This window comes from Theropithecus gelada, chromosome 6, assembly GCF_003255815.1.
Source record: "Theropithecus gelada isolate Dixy chromosome 6, Tgel_1.0, whole genome shotgun sequence".
NCBI classification, from domain to species: domain Eukaryota; kingdom Metazoa; phylum Chordata; class Mammalia; order Primates; family Cercopithecidae; genus Theropithecus; species Theropithecus gelada.
Window position 1 is genome coordinate 176,415,219 of NC_037673.1, and position 22,934 is coordinate 176,438,152.

Consider the following 22,934-nt stretch of genomic DNA (forward strand, 5'->3'; position numbering starts at 1 on the left):
ATCAAAAGAAGAAAGACTTGCACACTGAAAACTATAAAATATTATTTAAGAGAAATTAAAGAAAATGTAAATAAATGGAAAGATATTCACAAATTTACATATCTGTAAGAGTCTAGTATTCTGAACATATAAATAACTCCTATAACTTAACAAAGAAAATACAAATAACCCAATTTTTTAAGAAGCAGGCAAAAGACTTGAATAGACATTTTTCCAAAAGAGACACACAAATGGCCAAGAAGAATATAAAAAGATATTCCACATTATTAGTCATTAGGAAAATGCAAATCACAAGACAATGAAATACCACTTTACACCCACTAGGATGGCCATAATCAACAAAACAGAAAGCAGTAAGTGTTGGCAAGGATGTGGAGAAACTGGAAACCTTGTGTGTTGCTGGTGGGAATGTGAAAGGACGGTTTGACGGTTCCTCAAAAAGTCAACTATGGCATTACCAAATGACCCAGCAATTCTACTCCCAGTTACGTGCCCCAAATAACTGAAAACAGATCCTCAAACAAATATTTGCACATGAGTGTTCATAGCAGGACTATCTTCAATAGCCAAAAGGGGGAAACAAGCCATATGTCCATCAACAGATGCATGGATGAATAGCTGTGATACAGACATACAATGGAATATATTCAGCCATAAAAAGGAATCAAGCACAGATACATGTCACCGCATAAATGAACCTCAGACACATTATGTTATGTGAAAGCCGCTTGACACAAAAGGCCACATGCCACAGGATTCCATTTATATGAAATATCCAGAATAGGTACATCCATAGAGAAAGAACACAGGCTGCTGGTTGTCATGGCAGGAGAGGGTAGTAGTGAGTAACTGCTTAATGAGTATGAAATGTTCTTTGGGGGTGATGAAAATGTTTTAGAACTAGACAGAAGTGGCAGTTACAGAACCTCTGCAATTTATCATATTAATAGACTAAAGGAAAAACCACATAATCATCTCATAGATGCGAGAAAGCATTGACGAAATCCAAAATCCATTCCCAATACAAACTCTTAGCCAACTAATAATAGAAGAGAAGTTCCCCAACTGGATAAAAGGCATCTGTGAGAAACTTGCAGCTTACATCATACTTAACAGCGAAAACTAGAATACTTTCTCCTAAGATCAGGAAAAGGCAAGATGATCCACTTTCTTTCTTTCTTTTATAATTTCAACGTTTATTATAGATTCAGAGGGTACATGTCCAGGTTTGTCACATGGGTATATGGCATGATGCTGAGGCTTGGGGTACAGATGATCCTGTCCCCCAGGTACTGAGCATAGTACCCAACAGTTAGTTTTTCAACCCTTGTCTTCCTCCTTCCCTCCCCCCAGTAGTCCCCAGTGTCTACTGTTGCCATCTTTATGTCCACGAATACCCAGCGATCCACTTTCAATACTTCCCTTCAACATCGTATGGGAGGTTCAGTCTAGTATAATAAGACAAAAAAAAAAAAGGTATCCAGATTGAAAAGGAAGGAATAAAACCGTTTTTATCTGCAAGTGGTGTGATAATCTATGTAGGAAATTCTACAGAATCTGTACCAAGAGCACTGTAATGAATAAGTGATTCCAGCAAGATTCCAAGATATAAGATCAATATGTAAGCATCAATTATATTTCTACCTATCAGCAACAAAATGTTGGAAATGGAAATTTAAAAATACTATTTACACTACATACAAAATGAAATACTGAAGGCTAAATCTGAGCAAAGATGTACAAGAGCTGTAGATGAAAAACTGCAAAATACTGCTGAGAGAAATTAAAATCGTAGACAAGTGTTTGTGTGTTAGAAAACTCAGTATCATTAAGATGTCCATTTTCCCAAGTCGATCTATAGACTTTAGAAATTGATAAGATGATTCTAAAATTTATTTCAAAATGCCAAGAACTGGAAGAGCCAAAAGTAGAACAAAGTTGAAGTGCTTATGCTGACTGTCTTCAAGACTTATTTAAAGCTACAAAATCAAGAGAATGGGGTAATGGCATCAAGATTGGCAAAGATCAACTGAATATAGAGTCTAGAAATAGAGTCACAAATATATATGGTCAAGGGAATTTTTTTTTTTTTTCTTTTGAGACGGAGTCTTGCTCTGTTGCCCAGGCTGGAGTGCAGTGGTGTGATCTCGGCTCACTGCAAGCTCCGCCTCCTGGGTTCACGCCATTCTCCTGCCTCAGCTTCCTGAGTAGCTGGGACTACAGGCGTCCACCACCACGCCTGGCTATTTTGTTTTGTATTTTTAGTAGAGACGGGGTTTCACCATGTTAGCCAGGATGGTCTCGATCTCCTGACCTCGTGATCTGCCTGCCTTGGCCTCCCAAAGTGCTGGGATTACAGGTGTGAGCCACCACGCCTGGCCAGTCAAGGGAATTTTAAAGAAGATGCAAATGCAATTCAGTGGAGAAAGATGGTTATTTCGGCCAGGCCTGGTGGCTCACATCTGGTGGCTCTCACCTGTAATCCCAGCACTTTGGGAGGCTGAGGCGGGTGGATCACCTGAGGTCAGGAGTTCGAGACCAGCCTGGCCAAAATGGTGAAACCCCATCTCTACTAAAAATACAAAAAATTACTCGGGCATGGTGGCAGGCACCTGTAATCCCAGCTACTTGAGAAGCTGAGGCAGGAGAATCTCTTGAACCTGGGAGGCAGAGGTTGCAGTGAGCCGAGATCGCGCCACTGCACTCCAGCCTGGGCAATAAGAGCAAAACTCCATCTCAAAAATAAATAAATAAATAAATAAATAGTTATTTCAAGGAAATGGTGCTGGAACAGTTACTTCATGCAAAAAAAGAAACCTGATGTTGATCCATTCTTCCCACCAAAGGCAAAAATCAACTAAAAACTGATCACAGGGCCAGGTGCAGTGGCTCCTGTCCGTAATTCCAACACTTTGGGAGGCCGAGGTGTTAATAGGAGGATCGTTTGAGGCCAGGAGTTGGAGACCAGCCTGGGCAACACAGTGAGACTCCATCTCTACAAAAATAATAATAATAATTAGCCAGGCACGGTGGTACATGCCTGTGGTCCCAACTGCTTGGGGGGCTGTAGTAGGAGAATTGCTCGAGCAAGGCTGTGGTGAGCTGTGATCACACCACTGCCCTCCAGCCTAGGTGACAGAGCGAGACCCTGTCTCGAAAATAATAATAATAATAATGATAAAAATTTTAAAAATCACAGAAACAACAGTAAAACCTACAACTATCAAGTTTCTAGAAGAAAATGTAGGAGAAAATCTGTAAATTGGAGTTAGGTAAAAACTCCTGAAACACCAAAACATGATTTTAAAAATTGATGAAGTGGACTGAATTGAAATGAAGAACTTGTGCTCTTCAAAGGACACCCCTGAGAATAAAATGGCAGCCAGGTATTGGGTGGAAAATTTATAGATTACCTATTTGATGAAAAGAACTCTCAGAAAACAATAAGAAAATGAACCCGATTAAAAATGTGCAAAATATCTAAACTGACAGTTCATCAAAGATTTACAGATGGCAAAAAGGCATAAGAAATGATGCCTCATATCATTAGTCATCTGGGAAATGAAAATTGAAATCACAATGAGATACTCCTGTATGCCTGTTAGAATGGCTGAAATTTAAAGACTGACAATACCAGATGCAGCATGGATGGAAAGCAACTGGAATTGCCATACATTGCTAGAGAAAATGTATTGGTTCAACCACATTGGAATAGAATTTGGCATAGAATTTGGCAGTTTCTTAAAACATTAAATGTGAACCTACCATTTAATCTGGCCATTCCACTCGTCGGTATTTATCCAAGAAAAGTGAGACACACATGTCCACAAAAAGACTTGCTTATAAATGTTCACAGTGGCTTTATTATTGTTATTATTATTATTATTATTATTATTTTTGAGACAGAGTCTCACTCTGTCGCCCAGGCTGGAGTGCAGTGGCGTGATCTCGGCTCACTGCAAGCTCTGCCTCCTGGGTTCACGCCATTCTCCTGCCTCAGCCTCCTGAGTAGCCAGGACTACAGGCGCCCGCCACCACGCCTGGCTAATTTTTTGTATTTTGAGTAGAGATGGGGTTTCACTGTGTTAGCCAGGATGGTCTCTATCTCCTGACCTCATGATCCGCCTGCCTCAGCCTCCCAAAGTGCTGGGATTACAGGCGTGAGCCCCCTGCCCGGCCACAGTGGCTTTCTTTATAAGAGTCTCAAAGAGTGAGCCACCGGAACATCCATCAACAGATGCAATGGATCTGTGGATTAGTTTCTTATTGCCGTGTAACAAGTTAGCACAATGTAATGATGTAAAGCAACATAAATGTACCATCTCCTAGTTCCTAAGGGTCGGGATTCTGGAATGTGCTTGTTGGGCCTCTGCTCAGGGGCTCACAGGCTGAGATCATGGTGTCCGTCAGGACTGCTCTCTCATCCCAGCCTGGCCATCCTCTTCCATGCTCACTGGCTGTTGGCAGCATGCGTTTTCTTGTGGCTGTGAGTCTCAGGACCTCAGCTGTGAGAGGCCACCCACTTTCTCCCCAACACAGCAGTTCACTTCCTCAAGGCCAAAAGCAGTCTCTCGCTAGCTTCATGTCTGTCTGACATCAGGAAGGACCCTGCACTTTGAAAGGTTTGCCTGATTTAGTCAGGTCCACCCGGGACATCTCCCTTTTGGTTAACTAAAAGTCAACTGACTAGTGACCTTAATCACATGGGAAAAAATCCTTTCTGCCATATAAGATGCCTAATAACCTAACATCCCCCTGCGTCCAGAGGTTCCTGCCCCACCCAAGGGAAGGGCATACGTACCACAGAGCGGGAATCCTGGGGCCACCTTGGAACCCACACAATGGAAACACAGCTCAGCAATGGACAGGAAGAAGCCGCTGACGCCCGCAACACGGACACATTCCAAACGAATCACGCCGGGTGAAAGCGGAGGGACGGATGAGCTCAGTGTCCTCACTGGGGTGAGGCTCTCACGAGTGTTCACATAGGCTGACACACGTTGTGTTTACTGTACACCAATCACACAGCTGCTCGAAAAAAGAGGCCTATAAAACCTGGTGTTTGATACAGTTATTGGAAAACGTTTAAATGTGTTTTTCAACTGTAATTTTCATGAAATCTATATATAGAGATCAATCATTTCTCATGAAAACAACACTGGAACTGATGAGCTATAAGCACAAACTACACGCCAATTTCAAAGACAGCATGAAAAGAGAATGAAAAAATAAATCATTAGTAACTTATAGTGACTATATGTAGAAATGACAATAGGTTCGATATACTGGGTTAAATAAAATATCTTCTTAATGTTAATTTCACCTTTTTAACGTGGCTACTAGAAAATTTCAAATTAGGTTACGGGCCCTCACAGTATTTTGACAGGACAGAGCCTGCTACAGATCTGACTACCCTGGGAGGAAAGTCGGGGAGGGACAAGCAAGGTAAGTGACATCCTAAGGATAGGAACAGCCCAGCCAGGACAGGGGGACTCAACAGGGGAGGTGTTCCCACCCCCTAACACACCAACAGAGTGAAGACCAAAAAGCAAATGAAAACCAACCAAACAAACAAAAAGAACTGTTATAGAAGAAAAGAGACTTAAGAGATAAAAATCAAATGCAACATGCGGGATGTGGATCTTTTCAGATTTGAACAAACCAACTGTAAAAAGATATCTTTGAAGTAATGGGGGCATCTGACTACAGACTGGCCACCAGATGACACTAAGAAATTATTATGAATTTTATGAGATGTGTCAACTGGCAGGAAGGTTAGGCAGACAAAGTCCCCATCAGTCCAGCAGGAATCCGGATTTCTGTGTCTCGGATTGGCTGTAAGCACCTAATAGGGTAGGGGTGGCGATCGAGGCAGATGGGCCGAGCACTGCAGCCCTGGGAGCCGGGAGACGGGCGTGCGGTGATTCACATTCTTCCTATTCTGTATGGTGCTCTTTGTTTGTGTGTTTGTTTTCTGTATGAAAAGGTTGAGAAAAAGAGATTCTTTCTCCCTGAAAGTCCACTGGGCCTGGATGCGGTGTGACCCTGAGGTGTCCTCCCTGCTTTCGGAGAGCAGGGCCCCTGGGCCTTCCTCCCTGTGTGAGCCGGACGGGGAGGGCAGCCGAACGCGCCGGGCTTGGCGCTCCTCTCTCTCCTCATTAAGGTGAGTGGCAACACCACAGATCGCGTTCATTATCTGAAATGTGCGTCTGTCAACAGCACTGCTCATGAAATTGGTTACAGCGCAATAACCTAATTTGTTCCTCTTTCTTATACTCGTTGTTTGCAAAATAGAAGTACATTTTCCCCAGCAAACGTTTCAAGAACGGTGACATGCAGACACTTAAGGTCCTTTTCATCATCCAAAGTACTAATACACTTTGGCTGCACCCAAGTGGAAGCATCTGCACAAATCACAGGCCATGGGGGCTACACTCCAGTCCCGGGAGCAGCTGTCACACTCTCGCCTCACCCTTCTCAAATCCCTTCCACAATCCGCCTTGCGCACGTTCACAAAAACCACCGAGCGCACCATTTTTTATTCTCAAGGGGCTTGTCAGCCCGCTGGTCAGAAGTGCTAAGCTGGAGAAACCCCCTGTGGTCAGGACACTGCCACTTCCCAGGTGACTGATGGGCCCTACGGTCAGACGCTCCAGTCCTGGAAAGTGGGAGTTTGTCACAGGAGATGCCATCTTCCTACAGGGCTCCGGAGCCCATCTGACCTTCTCCGAGGATTCCAAGCCAGCCCTCTCTCCCCAGCCCACGTGCGGTGGCGGTGGCCAGGGCGGTGGCACGTGCCAAGTGACCTGCTGCAGCTCAGAGCTGTGGCTTCTCCTGGTTCCTCCGCCTGCCTCTCTTGTGCTTCAGGTCTGCTGAAGGTTGACAGGGAAACCGGGAAATGGCTGGTGAGGAAGGCCCAGTGCCCTCCTGTACCGAGGCCATGCTTCCCCTCTGCCTGCAGGATGGCGACCAGCGTGGGGCCCAGTGCCTGTTGCAGAGAACAGCCTGGAATCGCAGGGCCTCTCAAGCTAGGGGCCTTGACCTTGGGTCCTCCCTCCTCTCCTTCTCCAAACACACCTTCTCCAAGCACACACGTGGTCTGACTCCTGTTTGACCTCGGAGAGCAGCTGGGGTATCGCGCCCTCCTGCCAGCATCCCTGGAGCTGACTCCCACTGCAGCCTTCACAGAGACTTGAGCTCAGGGACACCTTGAGGGACCCTGCAGGGAGGTGCCCTGAGGCCCAGGGGCCTAACTTAGTGGTCCCCAAACTGAGAAGGGCGTCTGCAGAGTAGAGACCAACAGGAGGTGCATGAGAAGCAGACATGGGAACTCCTTATAACATGACTGTGAAAATGACTGTGCTATGTAACATTTGCTACATGAAAAGCTTACCTGTAGCGTACACATGTGTCAAAAAGCACAACAAACAGACACCTGCAGGCCCGCCACCCGGTGAGGCAGTGCCATGTCAGCAATCACCTATGCGTCCTCCCTGCCCACAGATCCTCCCCTGCCAGGTCCCCACTATCTGGAAGATTATTAAAAACACTTATTTATGTATTATTAAGGTAGGACTGACAAATAAAAATTGTATTTATGGTGTAAAATGTGAGGTTTTGATGTATGCAGACATTGTGCAATGGCTAAGTCAAGCTAATTGACCTATCACTTTGCATACTTACCATTTTTTTGTCATGTAGAACTTTTAAAAATTCATTTCAAAACATTTCTTTCTTAACTATTCAAAAGAACTCACTAGAGATGCTTCCTGGGCCTGATATGTTCTGTTTGGGAAGCCTATTAATGATACATTCAACTTATTTAACAGAAATAGTATTGTTCAGGGCTGGGCGCAGTGGCTCACACCTGTAATCCCAGCGCTTTGGGAGACCAACGCCGGTGGATCACTTGAGGTCAGGAGTTCAAGACCAGCCTGGCCAACATGGTGAAACCCTGTCTCTACCAAAAATACAAAAAATTAGCCAGGTGTGGTGGCAGGCAACTATAATACCAGCTACTCAGGAGGCTGAGGCAGGAGAATTGCTTGAACCCGGGAGAAGGAGGTTGCAGTGAGCCGAGATCGCGCCACTGCACTCCAGCCTGGGCAACAGTGAGACTTAGTCTCAAAAAAAAAAAAGAAATAGTATTGTTCAGGTTTTCTATTTCTTCTTATGTCAGTCTTGGTAAGTTATGTCTTTTGGGGTGTTTGTACATTTTCTCTGACGTACATCAAATGTATTGGTATGAGGTTCTTCATAAAAACCCCTTGCTATCCTCGCCACACAGGGAGAACTTGCAGCGATGCCCTTTCTCCCTCCTGATATCGATCGTTTGTGCTTTCTCTTTCTTGGTCTTGGTTGGTCATGCTGGCGGGCAATCAACTTTATTCATCTTTGAAACAGGTATTTCTCTGTTTATCAATCCCCATTCTCACAAGATGAAGTTTAAGGAGAACTTGGCACACCCTGCTTGATAGGGAGCACTCAATAAAAATTCTATATTTCAAAGCAACACTTAGCTGCAGGATTTCTGAGTAACACCAGGGCAACAATATCCTAAGAGCCTGAGGGTTCCCAGGACCCGACTCCACCCCAAAATGTGGAGCTGGGTGTGCTGCCCCAGGCTGGTGTCGGTGAGGCTCCCCTCAGACCTCACCACGGGGCGGGGCTCCTCTCACTGACGTGCGCCTGTGGCCAGCCTGCCTCTGATGAGCCTCCTCGGTCAGTCCCTCTGCAGCACGATCCCATTCCTGGAGAGTCCCATCTGGGGACTGCGATTCAGGGTCAGGAAGCAGGGGTGCCTCAGGCACATGGGAGCTCTCTGCCTCGCCTCCCTCAGCCAGCAGCCACACACCTGTGAATCACTCAACAATGGCTGGGACAGAGGGGAGCCTGAACCCCGGGACAGCAGAGGGAAGCAATGGCTGGATCCAGGGTGCTGCTCAGGGCAGTGGTGGCCTCTGACAGTGGACCCAGGCTGGACAGAGAAGGCCTGGGGTTAACAGAGAGGCACTCCTGGCTGAGCCCAGCTCAGGCCTGAAACCCACGGCTGCTTAGCACGTGTCTGTTGGGTGGTCCACGTGATGGACAGATGGGAGGCTGTGAGCAGAGAGAGGCCCACAAAGACAGACAGTGAGAGCAGTCCACGCTCAAAAATAGCCCAGACTGTCAACAGCACAAACCCCAGACAGCAGGCTGAGCTCAAGGCCCACACTGGCTGCATGGCCCTGGGATGCCCCCTTGTGTCCCTGAGCCTCAGTTTCCCCATCTGTAAATCGATGGCAGCTGCTGTGGGAATTACCTGAGGCCACAGGTACTCAGCCAACGGCACTGTGTGGGTGTTTAAGCCGTCACAGACAGCAGTGGTCATTTTACTATGTATTATTTAGCCAGATTGGCACTTTTGAATACTGTCTGGATTTTAAAACAAACAACTAAACAATTTCCTGACCAAATGACCCAAGTAGAGATTTTCTCTGCAGGGGCATTAATTAGCTGATTCCAAGAGTCTGCCCTCCGTCCCACCCTTAGCGACATCCACTGCACGTAAAGCAGAAATGCACCAATTTAGGATGCTGCTGTGGGACTGGAAGGCCTTGAACTGGCAACAGTGGTGCCAGTTAGCTTATTCAAAATTAATAAACCAAGGTGACCCCTCCCTTCCCTCCCTCTCTTCCTCCCTTCTCTTCCCCTCCCCTCCCCTCCCCTCCCCTCCTTCCTTCTTTCCCAGATGGGATCTTGTTCTGTAGCCTTGAACCCCTGACCTCAAGCGATTCTCCTACCACAGCCTCCCAAAGCGCTGGGACTACAGGTATCAGTGACCTCGCCTGGCTCATACTAAATTTCTTGAACATGCATTGAAATTGTGGTTTTGTAGAAGAATTTCTGTGTTCTTTTTTTTTGAGACGGAGTCTCGCTCTGTCGCCCAGGCTGGAGTGCAGTGGCGTGATCTCCACTCACTGCAAGCACGCCATTCTCCTGCCTCAGCCTCCCGAGTAGCTGGGACTACAGGGGCCCGCCATCATGACCGGCTAATTTTTGTATTTTTAGTAGAGACGGGGTTTCACCGTGTTAGCCAGGATGGTCTCGATCTCCTGACCTCGTGATCGGCCTCCCAAAGTGCTGGGATTATAGGCGTGAGCCACCGCGCCCAGCCAGAATTTCTGTGTTCTAGGGTGATGCTGATGTCTTGATTCCTGTAGCTTACTCTTAAATGGCTTAGTAAAAATAATGAGCAAATGTTCCAAAGTGTTAAAAATTGGGCCGGGCGCAGTGGCTCACGTCTGTAATCTCAGCACTTTGGGAGGTCAAGGCAGGCGGATCACAAGGTAAGGAGTTCAAGACCAGGCTGGCCAACATGGTGAAACCCTGTCTCTACTAAAAATACAAAAATTATCTGGGCGTGGTGGCACGTGCCTGTAATCCCAGCTACTCGGGAGACTGAGGCAGGAGAATTGCTTGAACCGGGACCTGGGAGACAGTGGTTGTGGTGAGCCGAGATTGCGCCACTGCACTCCAGGCTGGGCTACAGAGCAAGATTCCATCTAAAAAAAAATTGATGGATTTATTTAACAGATGAAGAGTGCACCGTTCTTTATGGAGCTTTCCAAGTAGAAAGGCTGCAGACATCTCTAGGTCCCGGAGACCATGGCAGCCCCTCAATCCAATCCTCCCCTTGCTGAAAGCCAACATGGACCAAGCAGGAGAGTGAATAACACCACCCATGCTCAGGCCCACGCCCCCAGCACTCACGCCCACGCCCCCAGCACCCACGCCCATGCCTCCACCACCCATGTCCATGCCTCCACCACCCATGCACACGCCTCCACCACCCATGCCCATGCCTCCAGCACCCATGCCCACGCCTCCACCACCCATTCCCACGCTTCCAGCACCCATGCCCACGCCCACACCTGCAGCACCCACGCCCATGCCTCCAGCACCCATGCCCATGCCTCCAGCATGAGAGGGGAGCGAATAACACCACCCATGCCCATGCCTCTAGCATGAGTAGAAGACAGGGTGCACCCTCCTCTAACTGTTGCAGGTGAGGAAAGAACACCCCAACCTTCAGAACCGGCTCCAGGGCCCCCACTGGCATTGATGGGGTGCGGGCTCAGGGAGAAGCACTGTGGGAATGAGGAGAGGGGATCTGGGGCCAAGAACTAAGGAAAAAAGAAACTCCTTTAGCCAAGTGTGGTGGCAGGTGCTTGTGGTCTCAGCTACGGAGGCTGAGGTGGGAGGATCGCTCGAGCCCAGGAGTTGGAGGCAGCAGTGAGCTGTGATCGCACCAGTGCACTACAGCTGGGTGACAGAGCGAGACCCTGTCTCTAAATAAAAACCAGAAGAAGAAAGTCCCACCCGACATGGGGAAACAGAGCACGCCTAGGGGTGGGTGTTGGAGCACTGGCGGCTGGGGAACTGAAAGGAGACAGCAGTGGAGCCCGGAGGTGGCTGTCTCAGGAAGGCCCTGCTTCTAGGGGCCAGGCATGTGGCCTGGAAGTAGAGGCAGCCTTCAGAGGCTTGCCAGTAACAGACAGGAAATAGCAAGCCTGGATGTTCAAGGACCTACGGAAGCAAAAGTGAATTGTAAACTCAGAAAACACAAGTCCACTCCCGCCTCCCAAAGGACAAGGAAAATGGTGCACTTCACTCCGCCAACAGGAGAGGGGACTCTTACACTAAGAAACCTACTATGGTTCCCAAGCCCCCAGCTCCTGCCTACAGCCATCTGTTATTACCAGTCCAGGCAAATTAAGACATTGCTAAATTAACAGATAATATCCATACAAAGCCAGGATAAAGCGCCGACACTAATCCCTCCCACAAACCCCCAATTTACAAAGGGAAAAACTACACAAGACACCTCAACCTGAATTATGTAACACCGTGGTCTGGAAGTTTATGACCTAATGCCATGGCCTGGAAGTTTATGTCCCCCAGAATTTATACATTGAAACGCAGTCCCCGGTGTGACGGCATTTGGAGGGGGCCTTTGGGAGGTGATTAGGTCTGGAGGGCAGAGCCCTCATCAATGAGATGAGTGCCCTTAGGAAAGGGGCTCCTGAGAGCTCCCTTGCGCCTTCCTCCATGTGAGGGCGTGAGGAGAGGAGCCATCTGCGAACCAGGATGCAGCCCTTACCACGCACCTTGATCTCGTACCTCCAGCCTCCAGAACTGTGAGAAATCGTTCTGATATTTTGTTAGCGCAGCCTGAACAGATGAAGACACACTAAAAATTCACACACATGAAGAAAATCCCTAAATTATACATTTAAAAAACTCAACAGAAATGAACCCAAAAAAAGGTAAATGTGAAATTAGAGTTGCCTCAACTCATGAAAGAAAATGAGGAAAAGACCATCATCTCAGAAATGAAGACTGAATTAGAAAATCTCTTAGGGAGAACGGATTTGACTCAAAGCTTAATAGTGTTCATTAAGGAAATGAATGAAAACAACCATAAAACAAAAATAAAATTCATAGAGAAAGCAATCTAGAAGATAGATGGAAAAAAGATCTAACACAAACATATTATTGGCATCCCTGAAGATAAAAGGTAAAATAATGGTACATAATTAACATTTAACACTATAATCTAAGAAAATGTTTTAGAAATAAAAGAAGACTTAAATCTGCATATTCAAAGAGTCCGCCACATACCTGAAATCAGTTCCAACACAATGCCTAGTAAAATGATTAGACTTTAAAAATAAAGAAAAACAATTCTTTGGAGCTCCAGAAAAACAATCAAGTCACTTACAAAGGAAAGAAAAGCATGTTTAGATCAGACATCTTGTTGACAACGTACAAGCAAGGCAACCCATAACAACATTTTTAAAAATTTAAGGAAGGACAGAAAGTAAGAGGCAAGGATTTTATAACCAGCCAATCTGTCCTTCAAGTAGCAAGAGTATAGAAAGCAAGCAGGAAATACAGTACGCACCAGTCTTTCTTAAGGAACCATCAGAAGCTAAGCTTTGTCCAGTCAAAGGGTGACTGGGAAAACTTTGGCAAAAATAAATATGAGTAATCAGAATCCAACACCACTGTGGCAGGCAGTGTCTATGGCGCTCACCCACATGATAATCTCTACCTCTTGGTGTTCACACATTTGGGACTGAGTGGGGCTTTTGACTTTCCTCCAACCAATAGACTATGGCAAAGATGAGAGGATATCACTACTGGGATTATGTTACGTTGTTCTATCATGTATGTCACCTCATACGATGTTACGTTTTGTTATGTGATGACTCTCTAGAGACTCTGCGGGCTTGACAGAGTAAGCAGTCATGTTGGGGCAGCCCACGTGACAGAGAACTGTGGGTGGTTCCTAGGAACTGGGGGTGACCTTTAGAAGTTGAGGTTGGCCTCCAGCCAACATCTAGTCAAAAATTTAAGCTCTAAATATAACTACAAAGAACTAAATACTGCCAACAACCACATGAGTGGATGAGCAAATCCTTCCCTAGCTGTCTCTACATGAGAACCTAGTCCTGGCCACCACCAGCAGTACTCAGCTAAGCCATGCCCAGGCTCCTGATCCACAGAAATGATGAGCTAATAAACATGTGTTGCTTTAAGCCATTAGGTCAATGATAAATCATTACACAGCAACAGATAACTAATACAATGATATCAAAACATACTACAGGCTGGGCGCGGTGGCTCACGCCTGTAATCCCAGCACTTTGGGAAGCCAAGGCGGGAGGATCACTTAAGGCCAGGAGTTTGAGACCAGCCTGGCCAACATGGTGAAACCCCGTCTCTACCAAAAATATAACTCAACCGGGCATGGTGGTGCATGCCTGTAATCCCAGCCACTTGGGAGGCTGAGGCAGGAGAATCGCTTAAACCTGGGAGGCAGAGGTTGGAGTGAGCCGAGATCGTGCCACTGCACTCCAGCCTGGACGACAGAGTGAGACTCTGCCTCAAAAAACAAACACACAAACAACAACAACAATAAAAAAGTGAAATGTGGGGGAAGGCGAAAGTTCTATGCAGCTTTTTGACTGTGTGGGGGTCAGCATCCCCAACCTTCTCACTGTTCGAGGGCCAACTGTAATTGCTAAGCTGTATTCCATTGTATGGACGTATATCTTGTTTTCTTATTCACCAGTTGATGAACAACTGCGTTGTCTCTACTTTCCTGGCCACTATAAGCAATGCTGTTATGAGCGTTTGCGTACAAGTCTTTGGTGGACATTTCATTGTTTCCATTTCTCTTAGATTCCTGGGAGCGGGGGCCGTTGGTTCATACGGTATTTTTATGTTTAAATTTTCAAGAAACTGCCAAACTGTTTTCTACATCATGTCCAAGTGGGACTTATTTCAGAAATGCAAAGATGGCCTAGTGTTAATATTCTTACTGTTTACCTCACCCTAGTCCCAGACCTGATACCTGATATCGGGAAATCCATCGCTGACTCATTATGTTAATAGCGCTAAGGAGAAACATCAGACCATTGTCTCCATACATGGCTCCAACAAAGGTCAACACCAATCCTGACTTTTAAAACCACCAATAAAATACGAGTCAATGGATATTCCCTTATCTATCTATCTATCTATCTATCTATCTATCTATCTATCTAATCCATCTATCTATCTCTTCCCATCCTGAAGTCAGCATCTTTCTTAATAGGGGAAGCATTAGAGGCCTTTTTACTAAAGTCAGGAACAAGGTAAGGAGGCCCACTACATCCAATATTTAATACTGAATTGGAGTTATTCAGCCAATTTAATAAGATAAAAGAAAGCATAAAAATCAATAGAGAAGCAGTAAAGCTATTTGAATTTGTAGATGACAGAATGACTGAGAGAATCAAAGATAAGACTAACAATAGGCCGGACATGGTGGCTCACGCCTGTAATCCCAGCACTTTGGGAGGCCGAGGCGGTGGATCATCTGAGGTCAGGAGTTCAAGACCAGCCTGGACAAGATGGCGAAACCCCGTCTCTACTAAAAATACAAAAATTAGCTGGACGCGGTGGCAGGTGCCTGTAATCTTAGCTACTTGGGAAGCTGAGGCACGAGAATCACTTGAACGTGGGAGGTAGAGGTTGTGGTGAGCGGAGATCACGCTACTGCACTCCAGCCTGGGTGACAGAGCAAGACTCTGTCTCAAAAAAATAAAATTAAAAAATAAATAAATAAATAAATAAAAGACTAACAATAAAACTAACAATAAAAATTCAGGTAAGACAGAAAGATATAAAATAACATACACAAAACAGTAGTCAATTCAAAGATATAATTGAAAAAGCCATTTATAGTAGCAACACACAAGGTAAAAACATTCAGGAATAAACTTCCTAAGAAATATGAAAAACATATATGAGGAAAACTTCAAAACACTCCTAGAAGTACCCTTGAACAAACGGAAAGATCTCTCTCGGTTTTGGATAAGATAACTTCATAAAGATGCCAGTTATCCTAAAGTTAATATATAAGCCTAATATAAACTTAATATCATCTCCTTCCCGACCCAAATACCAGCAACACGCTGCAATAGCCAGGAAATCCTTGCAGTAAAAAGCAGTGGAAGGAACTTGCCCACCAGATAGTAAAACACAACAAGGAGAGTCGAGCCCAATCTCTCTCCTCTATTGCAATGGGCTTGAATAAAATCTTCTTTGCCATTATTTATTATTATTATTATTTTGAGACAGAGTCTCGCTCTGTCACCCAGGGTGGAGTTGCAGGGGTATGATCTCAGCTCAGTTCACCAACCTCTGCCTCCCAGGTTCAAGCAATTCTCGTGCCTTAACCTCCCAAGTAGCTGGGATTACAGGCATGTGCCACCACACCCGGCTAATTTTTTATATTTTTTGGTAGAGACAGGGTTTTACCATGTTGGCCAGGCTGGTTTCAAACTCCTGACCTCAAGTGATCCACCCATCTCAGCCTTGCAAAGTGCTGGGATTACAGGCGTAAGCCACTGTTCCAGGCCCTCCTTGCCTTTAAATATATATATTTTTTCTCTCTCTCTTTCACCAGTATGTGAACAGATGGAATAGACAGACCTGTGAGACAAACTAGAAAGCCCAGAAACAGGCCCAGGGCTTGGATGTTTAGTGTATGATGAAGGTACACTTCAGATCACTGGAGGAAAGATGACCTTTTAAATAAATGGCACTGGGATAGAGTGCTAGACATTTAGAAAAAGATTAAATTGGATCCACAGACTAAGTACAAAACTAAACAAATATTAGAAAACACAGATGATTGCTTTATAATTGGGCTTTTCATAGTTAGAAAAGTCTAACTATGATTCCAAATCTATGTGAAAAGATGTCCAATTTCATTTATAATAATAGAAATATAAATTTAAAATACACTGAAATACTATTTCTCAGCTCTCAAACCAGCGAGGCTGTGAGGAAACAGAAGACGCTGTGATACACTGGTGGTGGGAATGCAAAATGGTGCTACCTCTTGACAGGGAATTTGGGACTAGCTAACAAAATAAATCCATATTCACTCCTACTTCTAGAAGTGTGTTCTAAATAGACACCTTTGCAAATATTAACAATATAGGTGCAAGGTTATCCCTTACTCCATTATTTTAAATGTAAAAAGGCTCAAAAAACACAAAATGTTCATCCACAGGACATAATTTGAATAAACAATAATAGTACAGCCACAGAACGGAATGCTATGTGAGTGTAAAAAAGAATGAGGCAGGTCTCCACGAACTGGTAAGAAGTTATTTTCAGGACATACTTCTAATTGAAGAAAAACAAGGAGCTGCATGGCCAACTTTTGTGATAATGCTTAAATGACTTGTTTTGCAGAAAGGCACACAGGAAGGATAAACCAGAAAATATTTTAAATGGCTACCAATGGTGTGGGAACAAGGAGGAAGACGCAGGGGTAGGATTGAGATCTCTAAGGATAGCTTTTTAATAGCTTTGACCTTTAAACCACGTGTTTTACATACTCAAAAAAAAATAAAATTACATCCTAAAGTCTAAAGGAAAAAAACCTCCACATTGAATGCAAGTAGAAACACGCGAAGCTATCAGTGTGTCCGATTGATAACATAATCACACAGCGCTCTGCCTGCACACCCGTGGAAATCCCGATGCTGACCTAGTAGGTTTTGGCTGGCTTTGGTGTGGATGCAGTTTAATTCTGAAACTATTTCGGGGTGCATTGTAGGGCTAAGTAAATGATTAAACATATTCATGTTTGGGGGAACAAGGTTCTCACTGCAGGAGAAAGGGAATGGAAATACTAATTTTTAGTAAAAAACAAAGGTGTCTTGGCTTGATCCACTGACAAGGCCTAGAGGCAGCGAGTGCACGCCCCACACTAAGCCCGGGTCCCACGCGAGGAGCCAAGGCCCCTTGAAGAAATGGCTCTGGGTCTAGGTCCAGGTACCAGTGAGAGCCGGAACCACCCCAGAGACTGGCGTGGACATGGCAGGAGGGTGCAGACCCCGGCCTGAAAAGGGCCAGGTCCCGGGCAGGGCCCACACCTGGCGGCCTGCGGGCTCCTCCTGCCAGTCCCGCCCCGGGCCCCGCAGCCCGCCGGTCTCCCGCCCGCCTTCCCTCTCCGGCCCGGGCAGTGCGCCCACCCGCCGCCAGGGGCAGCCTTTCAACTCCAACCTCCAACCCCAGGGCTGCCCAGGACATCCCGACCCCGCACGGACTCGGCTCCAGCTCCGCCCCTCCTGCCCTCAGGGGTCTCACCCACGCTGCTCCCCCGGCTACGCGTCCATCACAGCACAGGCAGGGCTCCCCGCTCGCTGGGGACAGCCTCCCTGACCACACAAACGCTCCGCCGCGCCCTGTCACCGCTCCCTCTGCCCCAGTCACCCCACTGCATGTTCTTCCCAGCACGCACTCTTGGCCATGTCCTTGCTTTTCCCTTTGATTCCTTGTTGGCTGTCCCCTCCCACACCAGCTAGCGAGCATGTAGGGGGCAGGCAGCAGGCGGCACACAGTATGCGCTCAATGAATGCGCTGGGCCAGTGAGTGGACAACCCCAGTCCCCCTCCGCCAGTCGCCGGGCACAGTGGCTGCACTACGGCTACTGGAGCCAGTCGTACCAGAGGTGGGACCCCAGCGTTGCCACTCCATGGTCCCGCCCCTCTCTAAGCCTCAGTGACTCCACCTACCTGGCAGGCAGAGCTTCCCAGGACTCTTCTCAGGCTCCCGGGGCTCGGTGGAACTTCTGTGTCCCCCACAGCTCCAGGAGGCAGGAGGTAGGGGCCGGGACGAGCTCCTCCATCACCCCGACTTCCCAGCTCTGTCTTTCTCAGTTTCCCACGCCCACGCAGAGCATGGGGCGGCGTCCGCAGCACCCTTCCCCAAGCCCCTCCAAGCATCGCCTTCCCAATCTAAATACAAAGAGTGGACCAGGTGGTCCCTTGATGCCGTCCGCTGTCACTGCGTGAGAGACACACCCAGGACGCCCAGCAGACCCCACTGTTCTCTCAGGCCCTCTGAGAGTAGTAGCACTGGTCCTTTCCTCAAACCCGATCCCATCCTCAAGGGCGACAGCACCGTCTTCCCCCAGGCGCAAGGTCCTTTGCCTTCTATACCTGCACTGGCAGGTCTGCCTTGCCGTCCCCATTTCATAGAGAGGGAAACTGAGGTCCGGTGCGGGCGGAGGCTTTGGTCCAGGCTGGCTTTTCCTGCCACTCGAGCGGGTGAAAGAAGCTTGCTCTTGGCGCCCAGCAGGGGCTGGGGGCGCGCGGCCGAGCCGGGTCTCCCGCCAGGTGGCCGGGGGTGTGCCCTTAGGGTCCCCTCCCCGCCACCCCTGCGCCTCCAGTCCCAGCAGCCGCGCGGACCCCGCCCCTGCTGACCCCGGCGCACGCTCCCGAGCCGCGCGCAGCCTCCCGCCACCTGCCGACCCCGCCACGCGGACCGCACACTCACGTGCGCCGCGGCCCCCGGCCCCGCCGGCCGGCCACGCGCACTGTCACCACGCGCGAACCTGTGCTCCGGGTCAGGCCCGGGCGTGTCCGCCAACGGCCCGGACACCCGCCGTCCCCGCCGGGCTCGCTGCCCCGCACCCACGCCGCGACCTCGCCCGCGCCCCGCGCCCGCCGGCAGCCCCCCCAGCCCCGCGAGCCCGCGCCCTGGCCCGCTCTGCCAGCTGTCCCCGGCCGCGCACTACTCACCGACTCCCGGCGCGCCCGAACTCCGGGCCCGGCCCATGGGCAGCGCCCGCTGCGAGCCTCGGCGCCGCAGACCCAGGGCGCCGCGGGCCCGCCGCCGCCGCCGCCGCCGCCCGCTCCCAGCGCAGCCCGCACGAGCGTTTGGCGGCGGCCCCAGAGTGCAGCGGCGCGGCGCCCCCTCGTGGCAATCGGGGAGCGCGGAGCGGGCGGGGCGCGGGGTGGGGCTGCGGGAGCACCACGGGCGGCGCTGCACACCGGGGCCTTCCGCGCCCAGGCCGCGGGGTCTCGGCCAAACGTGCCCCCTGCGTTCAGGCCTCCGCGGCGTCTAGCCCACCGCGCCAGGACCGCCAGCTCAGACCGTCAGACGCTGCCCTCCGGAGCGCGGACCCTGGCGGACTCTGCGCCCGAGCTGCCCCAGCCTACCCCTCACCCGGTGGGCCTCTGGCGCCCCAAAACCCAGTTCACCCTGTCTTCTCAAGACTGGGCCCGGCCTGGTTCTCTGGGCTGGCCTCCTGCCATGGCCACCTAGGTTGCCTGTGTCCCCGAGTGGGACATCCCTGGATAAGCATCCATCAGAGGATGAGGAAAGGGCACCCCCTCCCCCGCACCCCGCCACCTTCTCGGTGCTCTCCTGTGGCTCCCAGGGAGGGTGGACGCCACTCTGAAGACACCAGGGTGCTGGGAGGATGGCGATGCGTGATTTCACTTATAGAAAGGGAGAGGGGTTCTACCAGGATCCAGTGGCCTCCTTGAACTGGGTCCACCTTCAGTGAAAGTTCCCTGGTTGGTTCCAGCATAGAGGTCAGGACACCTGTCCTCTTGTGTCCAGAGTTTATCCCTTCTGCTGGGTTTGTGGTCTGGCTGACTTCAAGAATGAAGCTGTGGACCTTGGCAGTGAGTGTTACAGCTCTTAAAGGTGGTGCGGACCCAAAGAGTGAGTATCCGCAAGATTTATTGTGAAGAGCAGAACAAAGGTTCTCCAGCACTGAAGATGACCTGAACAGGCACCTGCTGCTGGCTGGCCAGGGCTGGGCAGACAGCTTTTATTCCCTTATTTGTCCCCGCCCATGTCCTGCTGATTGGTCCATTTTACAGAGTGCTGATTGGTGCATTTACAGTCCTCTAGCTAGCCAGGAAAGTTCTCGCAGTCCTCACCCAACCCAGAAGTCCAGCTGGCTTCACCTCTCGCTCTGCTTTAGTCAGGACCTGCCTGATGAGATGTGGCCCAAAACTCAACCCAACCAGCTTGAGCAAAAAGAACTTACTGGCTTGTGGATCATAAAAAGCCAAGGTTTGCTGCTTAGAGGAATAGCTAGATCCAGGTGCTTAACCTGTCTGCATGGAAACCGGCCTCCCCTATCTCCCAGTCTTTCTGTGGCAGAATGGCCCTGGGTTAACACCTCAGAGAGGGCACGTCTGCCTGATAGTTACAAGGACAGCCTGCGGGTGCCACACACAGGCTCCGAGGAGCCGAGCTCAGGCCATTTCCGCAGACCTAGGGAGCAAGAATAACAGGCCTGGGTGTTGTCTCGGTAGAGCTGGGGCAGAGTTAGCCCTGTGTCAGCTTTGAGCATGGAGCAAGGTGCTGTTCCAGGCTTCCCTGAAGGCTGTTTCTGGAAGAATGGACAGGTTAAAAACCACAGAGTCCAGCCCATTTCTTGAACTGTTAGAGAAACTGAGTCCTGGAGAGAGTGGACATCTGCCTACGGCTTACAGATGTATTAGAATCAATGTGGGCCGGCTAGGCTGGGCAGTAAGGCAGCAGGGCTGGGGCCAGGGCCAGGGCCAGAGGCTGATCCTAGGGAGGGTGATGTCTGAGACCAAGGGTCGGGTGTGGGGAAAGGGAGGGGGAACAGAGGCGGGCACTTGGTCTGGGGTGAGCGGTGTGCTTCCAGCAGGTAGACAGATGCACCTCAGGGTGCAGGCACTGGGCCACTCCCTGCATCTTCTCTGATTATCACCCTGTGCCCCTAAGCCTCAGGTCCAGTCCCAGAGTGCCCCCTGGATGAAGCCAGGAGTCTAGGAGGAGAGGCTGCAAGAGGGACCTTGGAAGAGCTGACCCACTCAGCTGTGTTGTTCTGGAGTCTGGGCAGCACTGAGCAGCCCTCCTAACCGAGCGCGGCCCTCCTAACCAGTGCGGCTCAGCGGGGTGAGGCCAGTCTCTCCCCAGCCCACCCTTGCTCTGTGAGCAAAGGCTTGCTGTGCCCTGATAAAGCACTTTCTCCAGCAAGTGGCTGGGGCCACTGAGGTATGATTGTCCTGCTGGGAGCAGGGCAGGGGATGCTTAGATGAGGCCAGAACAGCTGGAACATGGGTGTGGACTAGCTCATGGCCACAGCTCCATGTCCCACAGGGGCGAGGGTGGCAGAGCTATGCTCTGTGACGAGGGAGAAGACTGTGTCCCCTGAGATCTCCTGCGTCCTCTCCCTGCCAGACCCACCGCTGCCGAGAGTTGGGCCTGTGCTGAGGAAGAAGCATGAGCTGCAGTCGCGGCCACCACCGGGAAGGTCTTTGAGCCTCGTGGCCAGTGAGGAGTTCTGCCCTGAGCCCCCAGCCTCGTGGGACCCTGGCTGCAGGTGCCACCACTGGACCCTGGGAGGCATCTGCTCCCGCCCCCTCAGAGCCCACCCAGGAGCACTCTCTAGCAAGGAGCCTCTCCTGCCCAGCCCCTACCCAGCCCGCCCAACTTCTCACTCCAGAACATGCCCCGGGACTAATCCCTGAGTGAGGGCACTGGGACAGAGGGTGAGCCATCCCTAGGGCCGTCAGCTCAGTCTCCCCTCACCCCACCACTGCCCTGAGACATCTATCAGGTGGACACTTACCCAGGACCTATGTGTGCCGGGCATCATGCTGGGTGCTGGGAATACAGCAGAGAGCCGGACACGGGGTTCCTGCCCCCTGGAACTCACAGTTTAGAGAAGGGAGGCTGAAAACTAACCTAAAAGGCTGAAAACAGTGTTTACTGTTTTAAACAAAAGAGTAAAAACAATCATTTCGGAGAGCGCCAAGTGCCATGAAGGAAGCCATACTGGGGAGGTGGTTGAGTGCGGCGGGCTGCTTTAGAAGGGAGGGCCCAGGAAGGGCCTCTCCAGGCACATCAGGTGAGGAACTGGCCACACAGGGTCTGGGAGACGGACCCGGGGCAGAGGGAACAGCAAGGGCGAGTCCCTGTGGCTGGCATGGACTTTGCATCGTTTTTGGAAAAAAAGAGACTGGAGAGTGGCTGGAGCCAAGGTGGAAGGGCACAGGGCCAGGCAGGGTGTCCAGGCGGGCAAGGAGCTGGATCCTGTCCTCCAGGTGTCGACACAGGGGCAGGTGTGGCCCAGCAGGAGGGGGTGGTGCCGTCCCCAGATGTAGGGGTCCTGACACCCACGAACGAGGCCTTTCCCAGCACCTTCAGCCCCTGCGTAGCTGCCCCTGTCCTGGATGGCACATCCTGCACACAAGTGACTCTGGGAGACCTGAGTGTGCCCCACCAGCTCAGCACTGGGTTAGTGGGGCTGGAGTCCTTGTTCACCGGGCATGGCCATGAGGGACAGGCAGCAGGCCCAGGAGGAGGTGGCGGGCAGGGGAGAGCTGATGAGTACAGACCTGGGCAGGGGACAGGGGGCAGGGAATGGGGCAGACCTGAAGGCTGTGTCTTGGGGGAGACGCCATAGGACTGGATGATGGAGAGATAGGAGAATGTGTGAGAAGTGACAGCAATGGCAGGGGTCCTGGCAGGGTGAATGGGGCACCTTTCCCAGGAGGGCGAGGAGCCCCTTCAGAGCAGACAGCACCTGCTGGGACTGTGGAGCCAGG

At 49.8% G+C, this 22,934-nt stretch overlaps 1 protein-coding gene across 2 annotated transcripts in view; it reads right to left on the minus strand.

Annotated features, from left to right (window-relative positions):
* Positions 1 to 19,257, minus strand: part of RASGEF1C (RasGEF domain family member 1C) — a 106,615-nt gene extending 87,358 nt beyond the window's left edge. The window contains exon 1 of one of the 2 annotated variants that reach the window (XM_025388275.1): positions 19,134 to 19,257. The gene's annotated coding sequence lies outside the window, so the exon portion shown is untranslated. The remainder of the gene's footprint in view (positions 1 to 19,133) is intronic. The other variant, XM_025388274.1, reaches the window with a different exon arrangement.
* Positions 19,258 to 22,934: the final 3,677 nt, after the last annotated feature.